This window comes from Ochotona curzoniae, unplaced genomic scaffold, assembly GCF_017591425.1.
Source record: "Ochotona curzoniae isolate NIBS_2020 unplaced genomic scaffold, NIBS_Ocur_1.0 contig_2692, whole genome shotgun sequence".
Classification (NCBI taxonomy): domain Eukaryota; kingdom Metazoa; phylum Chordata; class Mammalia; order Lagomorpha; family Ochotonidae; genus Ochotona; species Ochotona curzoniae.
The window spans coordinates 11,688,361-11,709,776 of record NW_024465556.1 but is presented as its reverse complement, the minus strand read 5'-3'; positions in this window follow the sequence as shown (position 1 = coordinate 11,709,776).

Sequence of the window (21,416 nt, the reverse complement as noted above, 5' to 3'; positions counted from 1 at the left end):
AGCTCCTTCTGAACAGTGGAACAAAAGTGTATTTTCTTGTCAGTGGCCAGTGGCTGCTTCTGTCATCTGGCCCCTATCTCCTCTCTGCCCTAGCAGTCATGGCCTCTTCCTCCTGCTTCAACAATCTCTCGCCCTGTTAGATCATTTCCATCAGCTTCAAGATGTGTTTTCTGCCCTCCAACCTCCATAAAAATAGATATCCAGTTGTCTCTTGGCCTCACATACTGCTTCTATTTCTATTTTGCTTGGAATTTTAGTGTCTCTTCCTGGAGACTGGGAAATCTTTGCTAAGAAACTGTTTGCATGAGTGACACAGAAGCATTAATAAGATGAAACACACATAGTTTGCTCACACATCTGAGAAAGGATTCTGCAAGGAGAAGGTGTGCTCAGGTTTAGTCCACAAAGAAGCCAGCACAAGCAAGGAAGAAAGTGGTAGCATTTACATGTAATGTACAAGTAGATTCTCATATGCTTACATGTTCTCTAGATTGCTTATAATAGTACAGTATAAAAGTCATGTAAATATGTATTATAGTACTGCTGAGGAAGAATGACAAGCAGAAGTTTGTACATATTCAGTAGAGATAATTTCTTCTGAATATCTTTGATCTCCAGTTGATTCAGTTTGTTAATGTGGGCACACTGAAGGCTGTCTTTCACTCCTCCTCATCAATATTAAACTTCTTAAAAACCTTTATGTTCATTACCAAAACTTCATTTTAACTGACTTCCTATTGCTTCAGGTTTCCAACATTCACCACAAGCAGTGCAGTCAAATCACAAAGGTCTGTGTATCATCCACTGCGTTTCTGACCACACTAAATCAAAGACTATATCACTCAGTCACTTCATTTTAGTTTCCTTTCCTTATTAGAGGCAGATATGTAGGAGGCACGTATTAGTTCTACCAATTCACTTCCCAAATGTTTGCAATAGCCAGGGCTGAAACTGGGATCTCAGTCTGGGTCCCAAATGTGTGCAGTAGAATCCCAACGAATGCCCGAGTCATTCCTATCGTTCAGAATCTGCCTTAGCAGGAAACTGCACTTTCAGACTTCAGAATGGAACCCAGCTGTTCTCAGGTTGGATGCTAGCATCTAGCCAGTCTTGGTTGCTAGACCAAATGCTAGCCCCACATCCTTCTTTTCAACACATCCTTCTCTTCTGTTTCCTTGACACAACATTTTCCATATTTTCTCTTTCCATAATTGTCCCTAGTCGTGTAGGAGTCTGCCCTGCTATTGCTTCCGTGTTGAACTGAGTGCTGTCACAAATATGATGGCTTTACCTACTTGTATGCTGAGGAGAATTTTTGGCTTCATAAATGTTCCTTACAAGTTGCAGATTTAAAATCCAGGCTTTTGGGAAGTTCTCTTTGGACTTCTTAAAGATACATGAAAGTTAAAATTACCAAGCAAGTTTTCTTTTTTTCACAATGTGTTCTTCCTACATTCTTCAGTATCATAGCAGATGAAATCAAGCATCTGTGACCAAAGTAGAAACACGGTTTATTTTCATTCTCTCACCTCCCACATCAGCACCATGCATTGTTCCACCCTCCAAAACGCCCCTCTTCCTGCTCATTCTGTCCAGAGAAAACCATCACCTGCTTTAAACTGTTAACACCTCTCTCCAGGTCTACTGTAGTGGCCTCCTAACTCATTGCTATATTTCCATTCATTTTTCTCCAAGCAAATTCCTCAGAGTAGTTGGAGTAATATTTTTAAAAAAAAAAAATTACATAATTACCCTCTTTTAACCTTAGTAAAAGACTTACAAGTGCTTTCAGAGTTAATTCTAGACTCTTCCTCATGCCATACATACCTCTGGGTAACTGACACTGATTAGCTGATTATTCTGTATCATACACTATTCTAAGTACTTTCCAGGCACTCATTTAGAGTTCACAACAATTCCTTGATCTACATACTATTGTTATTCCTATTTTATTGCTGACTAAATCAACCATGGAGACATTAAATAACTTGCCTAAAAGGGTGCAAAAAGAAAGCAATAGAGCTACAAATCAAATCCATTCCTCCTGCTCCTGAGCTCCCCCTCTGATCACCATATTTTACGGATTCTCAGGAGCAAAGTCAAGGACAAAGAAGTAAGAATGATTGGTCAGTGAGGCATGAAATGAACGGCAGTTCATCCGTTCCTGAATTCACCCGGAGAAGCCGGGTCCCTGCACCACAGGTCAGGACTCAGGAGCTTTGGCTTCTCAGCAGTTTTTCTGCTAGCATTGGGCGAGGATTTAGTTAAAATGGCCGTTAGACTCTTTCCATTCAACTTGAGCAAACTGGCAGCAGAGCAAACAGGTGCCTGCCTGACAGTGTGTGCTACTTACAGATGGCATTGGGAGGGCAGGAATGCCAAGATGAGACCTCATGCATTGTGGTGTGCTACATAATCGTCCTGTGCAGTTGGAAGAACTGAATGCACCATTCTTGTCAAAGCATGAGGGTCCCTTTTCCTAGGATCACAAGGGAGGTAGGAGGCATCCCAGTCTCCCATGATATTTTGTGGTACTATCCTTCTGAAGGAAAGGGGGTACAAAGCTCCAAAGATTCGCCTCCCCTGAGATCTCCGAAAACCTACAATGTTAGCAGTAGTCCATGGATAATTATTTTGCTCATATCATCAGAACAGTTCATTTTCCTTTCCTCTGAAAATCTCAGGCTTCCTCACTTTCTGTGAGATGTTTTGTCAGTGCAGTCTCATCCCAGACTAAAACCTTTGCTTTTAGTGAAGAAGGTTAGGTGTTGAAGAGAGCTGATCCTGACACAAGCTCCATATGTTCCTCCTTCCCATTGTTCTTTAAGAGAAAGGGACAATCCTATTACCAGAGTGGTATGAAGAGAATTGAGCGAGGAAATACAGTGGGAGTCCTAGAAAAGACCAGTGGGCTGTGACTTGGAAATGTCTTGAGTGTTACCTAGAAAGGTCACAATAGACTTAGTGGAAAATGAAGAACATTCCTTTTTTTTTTTTTCCAGAGTTGTATCTAGCTTGTATCACTACCAAACTGTCAAAGATTGGAGAACCTCAGATTTCACTTAACGCTTCTAGCTTAGGAAGATTCTCATGTGAGCTGAATAGGTTTGAATAAGTCATTAGCAAATCCTCATCCAATACTCACGTATCCTATACTAGCCCCTGGTTGCTTCTGTGTTTTGGTTGGTTTTTTTTAAGTTTGTTTTGTTTACTGTTGCAGAGTTAGCAAAGGATACTTGCTGCTTCTGAAAACTAGCATTTGGAATCATAAAACATATGGCACAAAAGATGTTGCGTGACTTCAAATGTTTTGAAGGAAATTCAAATCATAATCATTTCCAAATCATGTCAGGAAGGTCAACATCAGAATCTTTTATCATTACCAAATAATACAGTATTTTTAAATGAGCAGATTTCCTTCTGTACCAGCCAACTTCCTGGAAAATTCTCTACCATAAAAGGTAGATAGCTGTTGTTCTTTGTTTATGCTGTTGATCAGTTTCTAAGACAATGAAGGGCAACACTTCATTTTAGTGCTGAATAATAGCTTATCTAGTCAGTGTCTAGTTGGATTTTAAAAAAAAGAGTCGCTGTGAGAGGGAGTCTCAAATACCAAGGAAGAAAATCTGTTCTCACGTAGCAATATGTTTCTTTGGTCATCTGCCATGTAAACTGTGTCAGCAACTATTGGACTCTTAAATCTTCCCAAGTGTTATGTGTTACAAAAAATAGAAGTTATTAAACTTAGACCTATAGAGAGAGATGAATCATAAGAATCCAATCAGTTAGAATTAAAAGCTTCAGCTTTTATATAATTTATGTTGATATTAGCAAGTCCAAAACATAAATTTATTCACAGAAAAGAGAAAAATCAGTCAATTCAGTCATGCTTGGCCATCAGATGGTTTCGGGTTGACAAAATTGTGTAGCATATCATTGGACACATTCCCAACTCTGCTGGAGCAGATGATAAATCTTTTTAAAAAAAAATTGACCATGTTGATTAACCAAATAGAAAGTTTCAGATATATATGTACATATGAATGACAGCACTTTTTTAACTTGTTGTTTGAAGCAAGATTTATTGTTACCAAGTAAAAGTTTACATGAAACAGCACTATATAATAAACAGATGAAAAACACACTTTAGCAAAATGTTTCCTCAATTAATTTGTAAAATGCATTTGAATGGTCTGGTTGAAGCTACTTTGATAACTGCAAATATGATTCAACAGTAAAATTTTTATTTATGCATGTTGGTTTCATAACACAGTGAAAATTGCCATCCACATGGATAATTAGCTGAGCATAACTTTTTTTTTTTTTTTTTGCTAACATAACACCTTGCAATCACAGTTTGCTTTACAAGCCAGTATGAGAGTATGAGAGCAGGCATATTTGGAGCTTTGCCACAAAGTAATTTAACCTGGAAACCAGGACTAATATGTTGTATTTCACTAATGTGTTAGACTTGGGTTGACATATGCATGTTTATGATAGTTTTCTTTCAATTACTTTTTAGAGCAATTTCAGGATTATGGGAAAACTGAGAGGAAGGTACAAAGATTCCCATATACCCTCAACCCCTACACAGGCAATCTCTCCTCTATTATAAGCATCTCCCAACAGAGGGCTGTTGCTGTTGCAGTTGATGAACCTGCACTCATCATCTACCAACCTGCAGTTCACTGTGGGGTTCACTCTTGGTGTGGCACACTTTATGGGTTTGGGCAGATGTTTAATGATGCTGTGCATCCACCATTATGATACATAAAGAATTTCCACAGTCCTAAAACCATCTGTGTTCTGCCTCATCGTTTCTTGTGTATAACCCCTGATCTTTTCATTTGCCTTTTGCAGAATGCCATACATTGGGGGTGATGGATGATGGGGCTCTTTGCAAACCAGCTTCTTTGCCTTACATTGAGTCCATTGCCTTTTGATGACTTGGTAACTCACTTCATTTTAGTGCCAAATAATACTTCATTCTATGTATGTGCCACAGTTGACTTGCCCATTTTTCTGCTGAAAGACATCCTGGTTACTTTCCAAGTCTTGACAACTATTAATACATCTGTACATATCTGCATACAAGTTTTTGTGCAAACATAAATTTTGGGGATGGGTAATACAAACAAGATTCTAGAGCATACAAGTATACTTAGTTTTGCAAGAAACTGTGAACTTTGTTTTATAATAGTTTTAAAAACTACAAATTTAGTAAAATATTTTCCTGAAACACTGCTTTGAAGAGTGGGTACATCTGTTACACTGTATAATAATAATAATAATAATAATAACTAGTGAGGATGAAGAGCAAGAAGAAATGTCAGTCATTCATAAAACTTCAAAATGGTACAGCCACTTATGAATACTGTTGAGTAAACATACATTTTGAAAATGAAAGCAGCAACACTATAGCAGGCAGATGGTATAGCAGTTTAGAAGGCTGCATCCCATGTCAGAGTGCCTGGGTTTGCATTCTAGCTCCAGCTCCTGATTCCATCCTCCTGCTAAAGCAGACAATAGAAGGTAGCAGCAAGGCTCAAGTGATTGGCTTCCTGCTCCTTGCCTTGGAGACCTGGATTCTACTGCTGGCTCCTAGTTTTGGCCTCCTTTCAGGCATTTGGACAATAAACCTATGGTTGGGAGTGTGTTCACTCTTGCTTGTTCCCTCTTTGCTTCCCATCCTCCTCAACTGTCATGAATGTTAGGTACATAACAGGAATGGGGCAGCACTGTGGTGTAGTGAGTTAAGCCACTCCCTGAAGTGCTGGCATTCCATGTGGGCACTGGTTCCCCACTGCCCTGCTTATAATCAGATCACTACTAATGTGCCTAGGAAAGCAGCAAAACATGGATCACATATTTGGGTCACTGAGCACATGTGGAAGAATCAGCTGGGGGTAGTGATAGGCTTGGCTAGAAAATGGCCATTGAACCCTCCAACACTCAGAGTTACTGGGGTTGGGAACACGCCAGGCTGATCTAGGCTGTAATAACCACAGGTGTCCCCGAGAGTAGGATGTGGGGCAGGCTGGGCTGCAACATCCATCAACTAATACAAAGGCCAGAGCAGAGGGGACAGACTATTACCAGTTAGATGCTTAGCACCCACCAGCACATGTGAGATCTATGTATGGGGATAAGCCTGATGGGGAATTTGGGAAACACCACTAGTGGTTCATGGCTCGTGCTGGTAAGCATGTAATTCAGACCTGAGTGTTGGTAAGACTGGCAAGGTAGCATCACCCATCAGCAATGGTGTGGGTTGGTTCTGGAAAGGGATAGACCAGGTAGGATAGATCAACCTTAGCCTGCTGGCATGTGCAGGAGCCAAGCTAAAGTGAGGGTTATGCCAGGCTAAGCTATCATACCTACCAGTCTGCAAGAACCAGGGATGGGTGTACACTGGGCAGGGCTGGGGTTCAGCCTCTGCCAGCAAGAACTGGGACTGGAGTAGACTAGGTCAGGGCAGGCTGCAGCATCTGATGGCAAAGGTCAAGATGGAATGGACTATGCCAAGTCAATTCATATCAGCCACTGGCATGAGCAAGATCTGTGGCTGTGAATCAGCCTGGTTGGGGAGCTAAGGTGATGTCCTGACTGGTGGTTCCCACTGGTGAGTGCAAGAGCATGGAGGTGGCAGTCTGGGCTGGACATGACTATGATGTTTATTGGCATGGTTATGCATAAAGTCTGCGGTGTTCCAGGCTGGATTTGATGCCAGCACGCACTGATGTTCATGAGAGCCATGATGGGTGTAGGTTTTGGCTCCCACCGAGCCATTCAAGAGCTGTGTTGGGGCAAGGATCAGGTGTGGTGGGTTGTAATACCCAACAGTAAGGACTGGAATGGGTGTGGGCTGGCTGGGCAGGGCCACTGTTTCTGCTAGGACAGCAAATGGACTAAGTCAGTCTGGGCCAAGGACCCACTGGTTGTGTGAGATCTGTCACTAGAAGAAGACCCAATACAGGACCTTGAGGAACTCCTTTGTCAGGGCACAGTACCTGCAAGTGAGTATAAGAACCAAGTCTGGGAATAGCTCAGACCAGGCCAGGTTATGGTACCCACCAGCATGCATGTGGCTAAGATCTGGGAGTCAACCAGGCTGGGCCAGTTCATAACAACCTCTGGCAGATCTGAAAACCAGGACAGGGTACAGGATGAGCCAGGTCACAACACCAACCAGTTTATATTTAGGGCTGGGACTGGGAGCTGGCTGGGCTGGGCAGGTCAGTATTGCCCACCAGCATGAATCAAGTGGCACACTGGGCCAATCAATGCTACAACACCCACTGACGAATGCCAGAGTAAGGCAAACCATGCCAGACTAGGCTGCCGCACTCGCCATCCCATGTGAGAGCCTGGATAGGTAGTGAGGTACAAGCCCAATGGGGAGAACGAAAGGAGACTTTGCTGCTGAGCCAGTATTCACACTGGTGAATATGAGAGCTGGGACCAGGGTCAGATCAGGCTAGGCAGGACCACATATGTTGACCTGCATGTGAGTTGGGTTATGGGGAGAACCAGGCTGGACTAACCAACTACATCTACTAGTGCATGAATGAGCAAGAGTAAGTACAGGCTGGTCTGGCTTTGCTGAATCAACTGGCAAGTGTTTGGACTGGAGGTAAATCCTGTCAAGCTAGACTGCAGAACCAAGTACCACCTGGAGAGCACAAGATTCCAGACAGGAGAAAGCCTGTTAGTGAAACTGATCACCTCTCTGATGGGCTGCAATTCCCAATGATGAACATGAGAAACAGGGCTGTGGAAGGGTGGCTAGACAGGCAGTGACACCTGCCAGCATGAGTGTGGACTGGTTGGGTTGAACTAGGCTTCAATGCCCATTGTATATGAGAGCTGAATGGGATGTGGGGCAGACTGGACCAGTCAGCTGCACATACTGGCAAACACAGGAACTAGGGCTTGGGGCAGGCCTGGTAGGGTGAGTGGGGGTCACTATGGTGGGCTGAAGTTTCCGCTGGTGTACCTAAGGGCCAGGTTTGTGGTGGGCATTGTTGGTCTGGGTTGCAGCACCCATTGGTTTACGTAAGAGATGGGACTAGAGCAGAACCAATCCAGCAATTGGAACTATCAGTGTGTGCATAGGCTGATGTGAATGAACCAGATCCTGTACTGGCAAAACCACACAAGTCAGGTCTGGGATCACCTCAGATGAGGTTTCTTTGGGATTTCCCCAACCAAATGTCTGGACTTGGAACTCCAACCTTGGGGAGAATCACAGGATTCTGTGGTCTGACAATGGAGTCATGAAGTGGAGTGCATGAATCAGAACTGGGTCTCCTCGGTGTCTTAGATGGAGCAGTGGATGGAGACATAGGTGCACACGGAGAATATGGCAGTTCATTGGGGCCTGTAGAGGACATCTGGTACCATAACAGAGGAAAGATGACAGAACAAATTGGTCAACTACCCCAACCAAGTATTGACAGTAAATATCTGGGCAAATGGAGACTCCAAGTTGGAATATGTCAGGCAATGACCTTGGAAGGATTTCCTCATCCTTGGATCAGTGAGATAAACATCTAGAATGATAAAAACCACTTGAGCAGAACCCTCAGAGCATGCTCCACATTGGGAACCCTAGGAAGACATCAGGTGGCCATCCCCCAAGACCAGGTACTAAGACTGTTGGGATGCAAGTGCAGCTCTCACCCTATCTTCCCCTTTCCCCCAGAACAGGAAGAAGAAAAAGGAAATTTAGAAACAATGATCCCAGACCTGACTTCCCCTAATCCTGAACACTTCCCACCCTAATCAACCATGTAAACATCATCAAAAATAAAATTCTTACAGAAATAAGTGATAGCTATCATAGGAGATTAAATGAACAGACATATTGAAATGTGATACAAGATGTAAATGAGGCCTTTTACTTCCTTGAAAAAAATCCTGATTCTACTCCTAACTTATATCATCCAAGACCATTTGTTTAAGCATATGAAATTTGTTCTGCTCATCTGTAAATATGAAATAATATGCCAACTGTGTAACAAAGGCCTAATACATTTTAATGAGAATAAAGTAAATTAACATGTGATATATCCTCTTTGCTTCCTTCCTGACAATTAGAGTATTATTCTTATTTGTTTATGTATCAGCTTGGCTAACTGGTTGCTTCATATTTTCCCTCTGCTCCATACAGTAAGAATAAAGTTCATTTCTAATAGTCTTTCAAGAATCATCTCTAATGCAGAGCAGAGTAATCCCTTGTGTTTCTTGGCTTTTATTGTAAGTAATTGTATCAATCATTAGCATCTAGTAAAGCTAATAAAACATAATTAAAATAAGAAAATTGAAAAGGAGGGTCTTAGCTCTGCCTGCTGTTTGGTTCTCTGCACCTACATGGCGCAGAGATGTCTCTGAAAATAAACTTCTTCACCTCAACTATTCAAGTTGTGCACATACCGTAAGACAAAGAGGTTGGAAGTGACATTGGAGCCTTCCCCCCCTCCCCACCCTATCAATCCAATATCACTTCTGCAACCAAGTCTGGATTGTTACTATGATCTTACAGGATTAAACTCAAAGCATCCTGTGTCCATGCTTGCCACTATCTGCAGATCTGAGTCAATGTCCTGAAAGGGCATCCATGCCTGAGACAGCCAAGGGCTGAAGGCCACACTGCTGTAACTCCTGGATCTTCCCAGACTTATTCCTCATAATTGTCCATATCAGATTTATTTTTGATCAGTGGTTAACCACTGGTAGTTCTAGGTATCTACCATACAGTTTTTGTTCTAGGCACATTTTGCTTTCTCTTCCATCCATCTGCGTAATACAGCTCAGATGCTCTAATGCGGAGCTTCAGAGTGCCTTTCATTGCTGGCTCCTTCCTTAGACTCCATGCAAATTCATTCAAGTGGCCTTTCTGGAAGTCCTGTTCTATTTATCTCCCTTCATTGTACTGAGCCCTCTCAGTTGTCTGCTTGGGTGTCGGTATCCCTCTGCGAGCTTACAAAAGAAAATGCATTGTGTTTACAGAATTCTTCTTTGACCCTTAGAAGTCAGAGAATGAAAGATTACTTTTCCCAACATCTGAAATGAATGAATTCATAGGTTTTCAGTAGTCCCTCTCTCCCTGAGCCCAGATTTTAATAATGCATTGCACCTATTGTTGCTTCAGGTTTGTTTGTTGCTCATTTTTAAGCACAAACTACTTTACTTCACTTTTGCTCTGATGTCTGTCTTTAGAAGACCCCCCATAAAGAACATGTTTGGGGAAGTCACATCCATCCTCTAAATACGGAGAAATTTCTGTGTGTTAGGACTAAATAATTGCAGATGCATGCCTGCCGATTTTCTGTCACAGTGGGTAACCCAGCTAACAAGTGAAACACAATGCCTAATTGATGGGGTTATAGCATTGAATAATTTTACTTCTTCAGCCTGAATTTTATTGGCAAGTTCAGCAGGACATTTGAGGCCAACGGTATCTTGATATTCCTGAACATTACAGAGCCCTTGTTGAGGATATAGAAAAAAGATGAGTTCCATTGTGAGAGATGAGGGAATTAGTAGCTGTCAATTTATATCAAAGGGAGATTGAAAAGCTTCGCCTTACTCTCCTACCAAGCTTTGGTAAATCTAGATAACAATAAGCTTCTGATTGTATCCTAGAAGATACAGAAGTAAACTGGAGAATCCAAGAAATGACAACTCGGATCAACCCAAATAAAAAGATCAGAATAGAACCTTCATGCTATCCAACAACCACACACAACACATGGCTGAAAAGTGCTACACTGTCCATGGCCAGTGTAATACCTGGAAAACAAAACAAAAGACTGTATTTTCTCTCTAGTACTTATTGCCCTCTAACATACAGATTCTTTTTTTAAAGATTTATTTTTATTATGTTTTTATTGGAAAGGCGGATATACAGAGAGGAGAGACAGAGAGGAAGATCTTCCGTCCAATGATTCACTCCCCAAGTGAGCGCAACGGGTCGATACTATGCTGATCCGAAGCCAAGAGCTTCTTCCGGGTCTCCCACGTGGGTGCAGGGTCCCAAAGCTCTGGTTTTCCGGCCACAAGCAGGGAGCTGGAAGGGAAGCGGGGCTACTGGGATAGAACCGGCGCCCATATGGCATCCCCAGCGTGCAAGGCGAGGACCTTAACCACTTGCACCACTGCGCCGGGCCCAACATACAGATTCTTACTTTATCTGTCTCTTCCACAGTGCTGAAAACACCCAGAAATTCAATTTTGATGTACCTAGTTTGCTCCTGTATCTTCAGTACTTAACATAGCATACATAAATGATAAGCAGCCAGTTGACTATGACTGAAAGAATGCTTCATTAAGATGCTTTCCAGCCATATCAAATACTGCTGAGAATGTCATCCTGGAGAATAGACAAGCCCAGAATCTATGAAAAGTCTGTAGCAATAACAACATTTCTCCTCAAGATGGTTAATTAATTTTCCATCTGGAATTCAAGAAAATTTAACTAGGAAACCCTTGAAATAAATTGAGATATTTTGGAGCAAAAAAATTCTGACTCATGCAGTGTTGCTGGACTCTTACATTCCTTTTCTTTCAAACTCGCCCTCACTCTAGACTTATTCTGTTATATATAATCCTAACAAAATAATCATTCCCATTTTGAGAAAAAAAATGTAGACAACATTTGTGTTAACCTATGAATTTAAAATGTAATGAAACCATTTACTGAATGCGAAATCAACTCATATTTGCTTTATGACTTGAATAGATAGCCATTATATTCAAATATACAAAAACAAATTCCTCTAGAAAAATCAATTTGACCATAGACATGACAATATTATCAGTAGTTTCTGTTCATTATAAGGTCTTATTGCAAGAAAAGAAACTTGTCCAGTTAGCTATCAATGTAGTCCATTATTTTCAGAACAAAAATTTTCCAAAATATATTTTCAGTATAACTTAGCAAGTTTTCTTTACTTGGTTTAATGGTGCAAAATATTTGGTTTTAACTAATTGTTTTGTTTGTCACAAGCAGTGTTAGTAACTTGTTATATTCAAGACTTCTCTAATACTTAAGTATACTGTTTAGAATTTGTTTAATGATGTGTTGTTAACCCTAAACAATTATTTAAATTCAATATCTTTGTTATAATCCGAGCTTTGGTCATAATTAATACCTTTACACCATTATTTCTGGGCTGCAGATTTACTGGTTGTTAAATGGTCTTGATAAGATTTCTCCCCACTAAACTTCATTGAAAATATTATAATTATTTTGAAATAAACAAATAGTTATGTTTGGCTTAAAATTATTTGATATATTTTAGAGCTATTTTCTTTAAACATTGACACTGTATGAAGTTCCATGCATCTATATAATTAGTAGTTTGAGCCATCGAATTAAAAAATTGAAAATCAGATCAAATAATAACTTGGTGCTAGTATAAACAGGCTCAACGGGAGCATTAGTTTGTATCCTTAACTTCACAGTCATATGCTTGAATTGCCCAGAAAGTTTTGCATCATAAATTATGCCTACTTTTGTCCACTTTTTTGCTTTGTGCAGATACTTATTTTGCAATGGAAGTTAAGCATAATAATTTTCCTTATCTGACAAACAAAAGTTAAAAAAAAGATTCAACTGTGAACTCATTTAAGTTATAGAAGTAAATTAATTCTTTGATTTTTTTTTTAGAATTGGACAAACCTGTACTTTAGTATATAAAATTTACTGAGATACATAAAACACCATTAGCAACATGAATGGATTAGAGTTACTGTGAATGATGGTATTCATGAAAATCCTTATACCAACTTTGGTCCAAAAATTGAATAACATGGGTATATGTAATGTATCACTTTAAAAGAAATTGGGTTTAAACAATCCTATGTAAGGTAAAAACTGAGAGGTGCTCCCTCACTCTTGTCCATTTGCATTTCACTTTCCTCTTTGGAAGAAATGACTTCAGCCTGTTAGATTTGGGGAAAGGTATTTTCAGATCACTTTCATTTCTAGTTATATATTTGTATGCTTAGAGATCTGAACATAACTGAATATATATTATACCGTTTTATTACACACTTTTCTCTTTGTATTCTTTCTATTGTTCAGTTGCTAGGGAACTCTCCATAACTTGGAGATTAGCTTTTGTTCCCATGTGGAAAGTCTCCCAAAGGCCTGTTGTGAAATGCTGGCTCCTCAGGGTGGTGCTAACTTGGGAAGTGGTGGAACCTCCAGGAGGTGGGGCTTCTAGGAGACTTTGGATCACTAGGAAGTAGGTCTCATGGGAGCTCTTCAGTTTCATCAGAGGATTGCTGGGGAATCCTGAGTTTGGGATTCTGCAAACTTTTCACTTCCTGGCTTGCCGTGTGATCCTGCCTCTGTGCCTTGCCATGGGCCATAGGTGTCTCACCAGAGGCAAAGCCAACTCCCAAAATTGTCACTCCATAAACCTCTGTTTCATTCTTGAATAGTTTGTCTCATGTGTTTTACTGTAGTAAAACAAACAAAAAAGTTGATTAATACAGAGAATTTCACTGCAGGTTTTCCTGGATCTTAGGCACATTCTAATCCCCTGAATGCAATTTTTCATTACTCAGCAAATTTTAGAAATTTCTTTCAAGTCTGTCTACTTCATTTCATGCAGCAGGGAAGAATGTTCATTAATTTAATAATCTTTCACTGAATCTACTTCATGATCTCTGTATAGCAAGACTATTGATCCTAAAGGGATTGAAAAGGAACAGTACATGAGCTGTTAGATTTCTTTGGCTATGAATTTGGAAAGGAGTTATCTCTCAGTATAGATGACTACTAAAGAATTCATATTGTAAATAATTACTGAGTATATGATTTCTAGCAAATCAGCCTTAAGAGCTTATTATATTTGAAAGTCTATCAAATAAATTTTTAATAAATTTTAATATAAATAATTATGAAAATTTTGGAAAATATAGGAAACATATAGTCTCACTAGCCAGACATAGTTTCCATTTTCCTTTTAGTGTGTTTTTAAAGTCTTACATATCTGAAAATCAGAGTGAGAAATGGAGGTTTTCCATCTGCTGGTTCACGTCCAAGGTCATTGCAATGGCCAGGGCTGAGCCATATTGAAACCAGGAGCCAGGAGCATTAATAGGGTCTCCCATGTGGCTGACAGGAGCCCAGATACTTGATCCATCTTTTACTGCTTGTCCCAGGCATTGGATCAGAAGTGGAGCAGGAAGGACTCAAACCAGAGCCAATATAGGATGCTGGCATTGAAGGCAGGCGCTTTAGCAGCTTATGTCACATCCACATTTGCTCACCATCTTCCAACTCCAGTTTGTCTAAGGCAAACACTACAGATATCCTTAATGTTGCTTATGTGAATTTTTAAAATCCTATTATTGGTTTCTGCAAGGTTTCATCTATCACCTCCTTGTGATAAATATCTAACAAAGATTTGTCTCCTCCTTTCACTTTCAGATTTTCTCATCCTCAATCAATTTCTTGATGAAATCACAATTAATCTTGAGTAGCGCATTAACCTTGTTTCTATCAAACAAGGTTTGCAGTTTTACACATGAGTAGAGCCGGGTACCTCCTCACACACTGTGACTCTCGCTTTACCATGGGCTGAAGGGTAAGGATGGACTCTGCGATCTCTACTCCCATTCATCTCCATGCCCTCATTAAGTGTGGGCAAATGCAGTGTTCCATCTGCCTCCAGCTTTGGGATAACTGACTGACCTGTCAGCATTTTTCTTCTTTTTTACCCACTTACAATCTGACAAAAGTCCCTTTGCATCATCCCATTTTCTTAAGTGCCATTGCCCAATGAATTGGTTGGAAAAAAAATTAAACTTTTCAAACTATATGGAACATCCAAACTTTTTATTTAACTGACTTAAGTGGGGCCTTTTTTTTCTTTTTTTTTTTTATCAGTGTCTGAGTGACTGAAGCTTTGCCCTTTTGCATTAAGAAATTCAGCTAATAACTCATCATGCCTTGTTGATTAGCCCATTCAGTTCCACCAGAACCATTTCATGCAGCATAGTTATCTCATGGTAGGCCACAGTAAGGGGAGAGAGCCACAATCAAGCTCAAACAGCATTTTTAAAGAGAGTGAGTAGCCCTCTTGGTGTTAATATATAATTCCTTTGGTTTCTGCATGGATCTTCAAATTCTACCCATTTTGGTGATATTTCAAGGCAAGGAATTGGTCTTCCTAAAGCGTCATTAAGTCACCTGTGAGGAGTTGTCTTCCTAAGTATTAAATGGCTATTAACCTCAAATTGAGGGTTAGTTTAAAGTCATTTTAATGACTCAAAAAAAGCAAATATAGCAATATGATTAACTTACATAAGAGGGTGTCATGAAAGTAGTATATCAGTTGGATTCACTTTGGGAAATCAGATTTGGATGGATATAATGGTAGAATGTTCAGTGTCAATGAATGAATTTTGAAGAGGCAAGGATGTTGACAGAAGAATTTTTATAAAGGTTGAAATGGGGAAAAAAGTTGGGAAAACACTGAAGTATAAAGGTCTAATTTATAATTTTGTCACGGACTCCAACTTAATTCAAAATGAATAATTCAAAATCAATACTTGTTCCCCTCTTTTTATAATAGGAAATCATGTCAAAGTTGAAAATGGAATCATTATTGTAAATGATGAAATTCACCTGGTAATCTGTTATCACAGAAATTCCTTACTGGAGCTCCAATATAATGGAATGAGAGTAATATACATGTGTACAATGGGAATTTTCCAAGTTGCCTTATAGAAAAAAGCCTCCAGCAGATTGCCAGGGGGAAGTTACCTACCATATTTTGCTAATACAGAGCCTCTTAAGATACAGGTTAGAAGAAAGGAAGCAACTACAGTTTATGAAGTTTATAGTACAGAGTAGTATTTTTTAAATGCAACATTGAACATTTACAGATCAAATAGAAAATAATGATAAAAGGAAAGAAGGCTGATCAGCCTAGAGTACTGACAAACTGCCCTCAAACTTTTCATTGGCCCCTCAAGAGGGCAACAATTCTGAAGGTCAAATGGCCAAGCATGGAAACATAAACACTGCAGAAAGAAAAGCCTAGGAAATAATGAAGGCCATTATGGAAAACAGAATAGAGCAAAGGAAAGACCACTAATGACGACAGGCCTGAGAACACCTGCAGCAATATCAACTCCGTCTTATGAGAGTGACAGACTCAAAGGGCTATGGAAATAAAGATATGAATGGGACAGAGAATCTGGTTCAGCCCCACCCTTCCCCAAACAACTCAGGCTAAGTAAGGGAAATCACTCTGGAAACAATGAAAAGATATTAGAGGGGATGTGGTTGCAATTCCAATTATTTCGTTGTCCTTGGAAAATCCATTCAAGCCCTGCAGTGAAATAATGACTTGATACAGAACAAAGTCCTGTCAAGAATGACTCCAGGGACAAGGGTTTGTTCTCACACAGCGCTAGGATCACTGTGAATCTCTTAGACTGTTCGGGATATATCCAAAAGGACAGCCACAGAGGACTGGAAGCAACCTTTTATCTTCTAACCCACTTTTCAAATACTCTCTAGTTTGCTAATTTTTTTTTTCATTTGTAAAATGTATTTACGTTCAATGTCGGTTACAGGGATGAAAGGAAAGACAAATTTTTCATCCACTGGTTCACTTCCCAGATGACTACAATGGGCAGGGCCAAGCCAAAAACAAACAGGGAACTTTATCCAGGTCTCCCACATGGGTAGCTGGGGTCCAAACCCTTGGATATCTCTGCTTTTCCCAGACCATTAGTAAGGAGCTCGATCAAAAGTGGAGGCCTGGGACATGAGCTGGCACCCAAATGGGATGTCAGTGTCAGAAGTGGCTGCTTGACCCACTACACCACAATACTGGCCCTGGTGGAGTGCCTTTGATAGAAGTAGAGGGATTCTAAAAGGAAAAAGCCAAGAGACAGAAAAGGGAGATGGGGAAAGAAAGAAGTAGTGATTACAAAAGGATGAAAGGCAAAGCTACAGAGTGTGGTCTTTTTTGTTTAAGTACAGAAAGGGGATTCTGTGATAACTCTCAACTCTTTTTACCCTCTCAAGAAGTATTATGAGCTTCATTTTACTGATAATAAAAGCAAGTCTTGGAACACAGCTCACACAACTCCTGACATCCATAAATTAGTGTAATCTGACTGTACCAACCATACTTTACTGAGTGTATCAGGTGTCATAGATTTGGATTTAGAAGACCTGGATTCTGTTTCACTCCATCATATTCATGTGAGGTTAATTTAATACAACTGTCCACTTATTAAGTATTAATATTTATTGTGTGTGCCAGAGAGACTTCCAGAAGTCTAGGACATGGTAATGAATTAAAACAGATAAAAATTTCCACTTGTACAAAGTGCATACTCTAAGGAGGGGGACTCAGAAAAATCAATCCAGTTCCTTCAGTGTGTTTCATTAACTCTTTGTCATTCACAAGATCTGTTTCTGTATCTAAATTTGGCAGTTTTCAAGTGGAATGGACCCTCTGGTCAACCTGACAATGCCTAGCATGTGGTGATACTCAGTGACTGAGAAAATCTGTGAAAGCAGGAGGGAAAACAGCCACTGGGTGAGAATGAGGGCTTCAGTGTCTTCCATTGGCTTTTGATGGCAGATGACCCAGTCATATTTCAAGGCAGAGGGAAACCAGAATATTGCCAGGGTGAACATTTTTAGTTCAATCCCAAGGGACGTATTAGTTGGGGGAAAAAAATGGAAGTATGCCCTGAAGATTTCAAAGTGATTAGATCAATTTAGGTGTTGGAGTGACAGAACTGACAGGGTTGGTGAAGTGACACACTAGAGCTCACACAAATGGGACTAAAACATCACTTATGAATCTGGGTAAGATACCTTTAGGATGGATTTTTGAGTTTGTTTCCCATTTCCATGGCCATCTGCCTTCTCTGCCTTTTAAATATTTCTGGAGTAATAACACATTAATTATCCAGCAGAATCGACATAGACTCTTAGCTTAACCATCCTCTAGCCATGTCCAGTGCATCTGGTGTTATCTAGGCATTTCATTCCTGTTCAGTCCCCAGGTGTGTTAAAATGAAAATAAAGCAAAAAAATAAAGATTGGTGTTTGTTACCTTGCAAACACTTATGAATCAAACCTTCTTTCTCCCTCATAGACACATATCGGGAGCCAATAACAATTTGAACTGACTGATGTATTCAGATTTGCCAGATTTTTCTCATATCAGAAACTAGATCTCTCTGTCTCGCTCTGTCTGTCTGTCTCTCTCTCTCTCTCTCTCTCTCTCTCTCTCACACACACACACACACACACACACACACACACACACATGAGAGAGACACTTGTCAGTCCTGGCATTTGGTTTACCATCCCAGCTACCAGCAAGACAAATGGTGAGACTGAACTGATGCAGAGGCACTTAGCCCAGCTGACCCTTCCCCTGTGAAGCATGCTGCTTGCTTGGAAGCTGCTGTGTTGAGTGACTGCACAAGTAGCCTAGCTGATGCCAAAAAGTGTCTCCCTTGTTGGTTTTCTCAGTGGTAAACATCACGGTTTTGCCAATTGAAACAGCCACCCTGGGTGGATATGAAACAAAGGAAGAAAGGACGAGTCTTAGAATAGACACTGCTTCTGTTCTTACACTATTTCAACTTACCATTACATTTTCATTCAGTCCAAACCACAGCATTAATGCCAAACAAGCTACTTCATGGCAGGTAAGACCATTCTAACATACCCTGAGGGTAACTAGCAAAGGCAGTACTTGGAGCTAACTCTGTTTGAAGAGCTCTTGAACAATTCGATAATCGTAAAGTATCTTGAATGTTAAGATATCCTATTCATTTCAAATACAATAACAATTTGGTGACAGAAACACACTCCCTAACAACTCTGCTTCCATGTCCGCTAGGAGTAAATGGAAGGTTACATCTCCTGACTGGAGAAAGCTTGCTATTTATAGAGCATTTATTTATGTCTGAAGCACATTTAAATATAAATTGCAATACTTAATGTCTAGTTTTATAACATGTCATTCACAATCCATTAAGTATTTTATTGCATGAATTGTATAAGAAACAGATTTATAGCCCTCAATTATGATATTAATAAGGGATGATGGAATCTCACTGAAGATGTATTTCCTTTCAGCTTTTATAGGACTTTATTGTTGCAGCATAATGTGAACTAGATTCTTAATGTTTTATAATAAGAATGCTGCAGACAAGTGCTCTGATAAGCAGAAGGTATAAGGAAAACATTAATGTTCTCAATAAAAGACTTTTGCTTATAAACCAATGCAGGAAACATGCTGAGGGCATCTACTAGGTTTTCACAGTCAGCTTTTTTGATTTTTGAACTCATTTGACAGGGTCAGAGGAGGAGAAAGAGAGAGAGAGTGAGAAAGAGAGAGAGGAAAAAAAGCAAATGAGTACTCCTGTTTGCATGTTCACTCCTCAAATATCTGCCACAGTTGAGCTGGGCTGGGTCAAAGCTGCTAGCCAGGAACTGACATCAGGTCTCTGATGTAAGTAAGCACCACTTTTGCTTTCCACGGTGAGGCTTAGCCAACTGGAGTCAGTAATTTGAGCTGATAACCCAACCCAGGTACTATTATGACACTGAATATGGCTATCGTAGCTGCTAGGTGAATGGTTCACTCCATTGTCACATATTTTGGACCAATTAGGAAAACAAACTTAGTTTTGATCTTGTGATATATAGTTGAGACCTGTATTTTATTGCAGGCTTTGCTATATCTCACACCTTAGATAACTTTGGAAGAAATTTTACAATAATTATAGCATATTCATCTTCTGTTTGCACAGAGGATGGGGCATGGGTCAGTGAGTGTGATCTCCATCACAGAGGTGCCAATTATGACTGAGGAAACAGTTGAGCAAACAACCAAAGCTGTCGTCCACACACTTTGCCCCTTCGTCTAACAGGTAGCTGTCTTAGGGAGGCATGAGAAAGTACGTGTTCGATGCAAAAGGTGTTGGAAATCTGATCCTGCAGAGGGCTACATGACAGTGGCCATTCTTCCATTCCAGTGGCTTTCCAAACACTGCACAGCTACTGTCTCCCCTCGTTCTGTCCAGAGTTAATAGAAATGCAAGGGCATGTTCATTAGTTGCTCTGCCCATCAGTTCCCCTCTCAGGTCAATCTTCTGTATTCTCAAATACTCAAGTTTCCTTGGGGGGTAGAATGGGACTAATAACAGGAGTACTACTCTCAAAGGGCAATTGTAAGGGATGCAAGGACATAACATGAAATAGTACATTCTGGAATTTAACGTTTTGCAAGTGCTAAAGATACAAATGTGCTGATGCAAGAGGGATGGATCCCAGTAAGCTACATATTTTCCAACCTATCAGCTCCAGCTCCAGTTAATAGTGGCTTTTTTTGTTGTTGTTGTTGGACCACAACTTAATTTTGCATTACTTACCAAGTCTCTTCTTTCTCTTCTCCTGGGATTTGTGTTTCCAGAAGGTAGATATTCTCTCCCGAGCACGGCAGCAGCTCACTCTCCTATTTAAGCTCAGAAGTCCTTCTCCATTATCTCCCCTGTCTAGTGAGGAGCTGCCATTCCTCTTGCTGATCAGCACAGTGATTGCCTATGGAGGTCAGTGGTATTGATAGCATTTGCTTCCATAGGAAATCAGTGGGCTGTCCATCATGGTTAGTGCTTTCCCTGGGGACCCTCTCAATGTTACAAGGTGCTGTTAATAGGTAAAAGAGATTCTGTATTGCTGGGCAAGCAGGGAGTGGTATGATGTGTGAAAGTCAAAAGGGAGCACCATTCAGATGTGGCTCTTAGTGATGTGCAGGCAGAGCTCTGCTTAAAGAAAAAGAATTTTAAGTTAAAGTGAAGTCAGTCCTTTACCCTTTCATTATAGCTTCTACCCCTTCTTCAAATGGCTGATTGTTGATTGGTCAAATCAAATACATTTGCTGAAATCCCATGGTCCAAGCTATCTAGAAAAAAAATCATTCTCTTATTCCTTTATGTCTGTCATAATAATGCTGTGCTTGGGTTGGGGGAGCTTTTGGCAGCTGTATGTCACAAAGATATCCCTTCCAATATCATGACTTAGTATTGCAACATCCCAGGAAAGAAAAAAATGTACTTTTGGACATTGAAGGTATTTCAAAAAGGTCATAGAAAATGAAATTAAGAGTATCTAGCACATTTTTAAAATTCAAGAATAACGTCTCATAATATGCATTCCTATCATTGTTTTTAAAATCTTTCTATTCATGGGTCTCAATCTTTATACACCAAAATAATTTTCTTTTAATTTTATTTTCCAACAAATTTTCAAAGCACCCTTATTTCTAAGGTTACAATAAAATGTCAGTATTTCAAGGAGAAAATGACTACTACCTATCTGTGTTATGATTTTAGGGGGTTTAAAGTTCAGT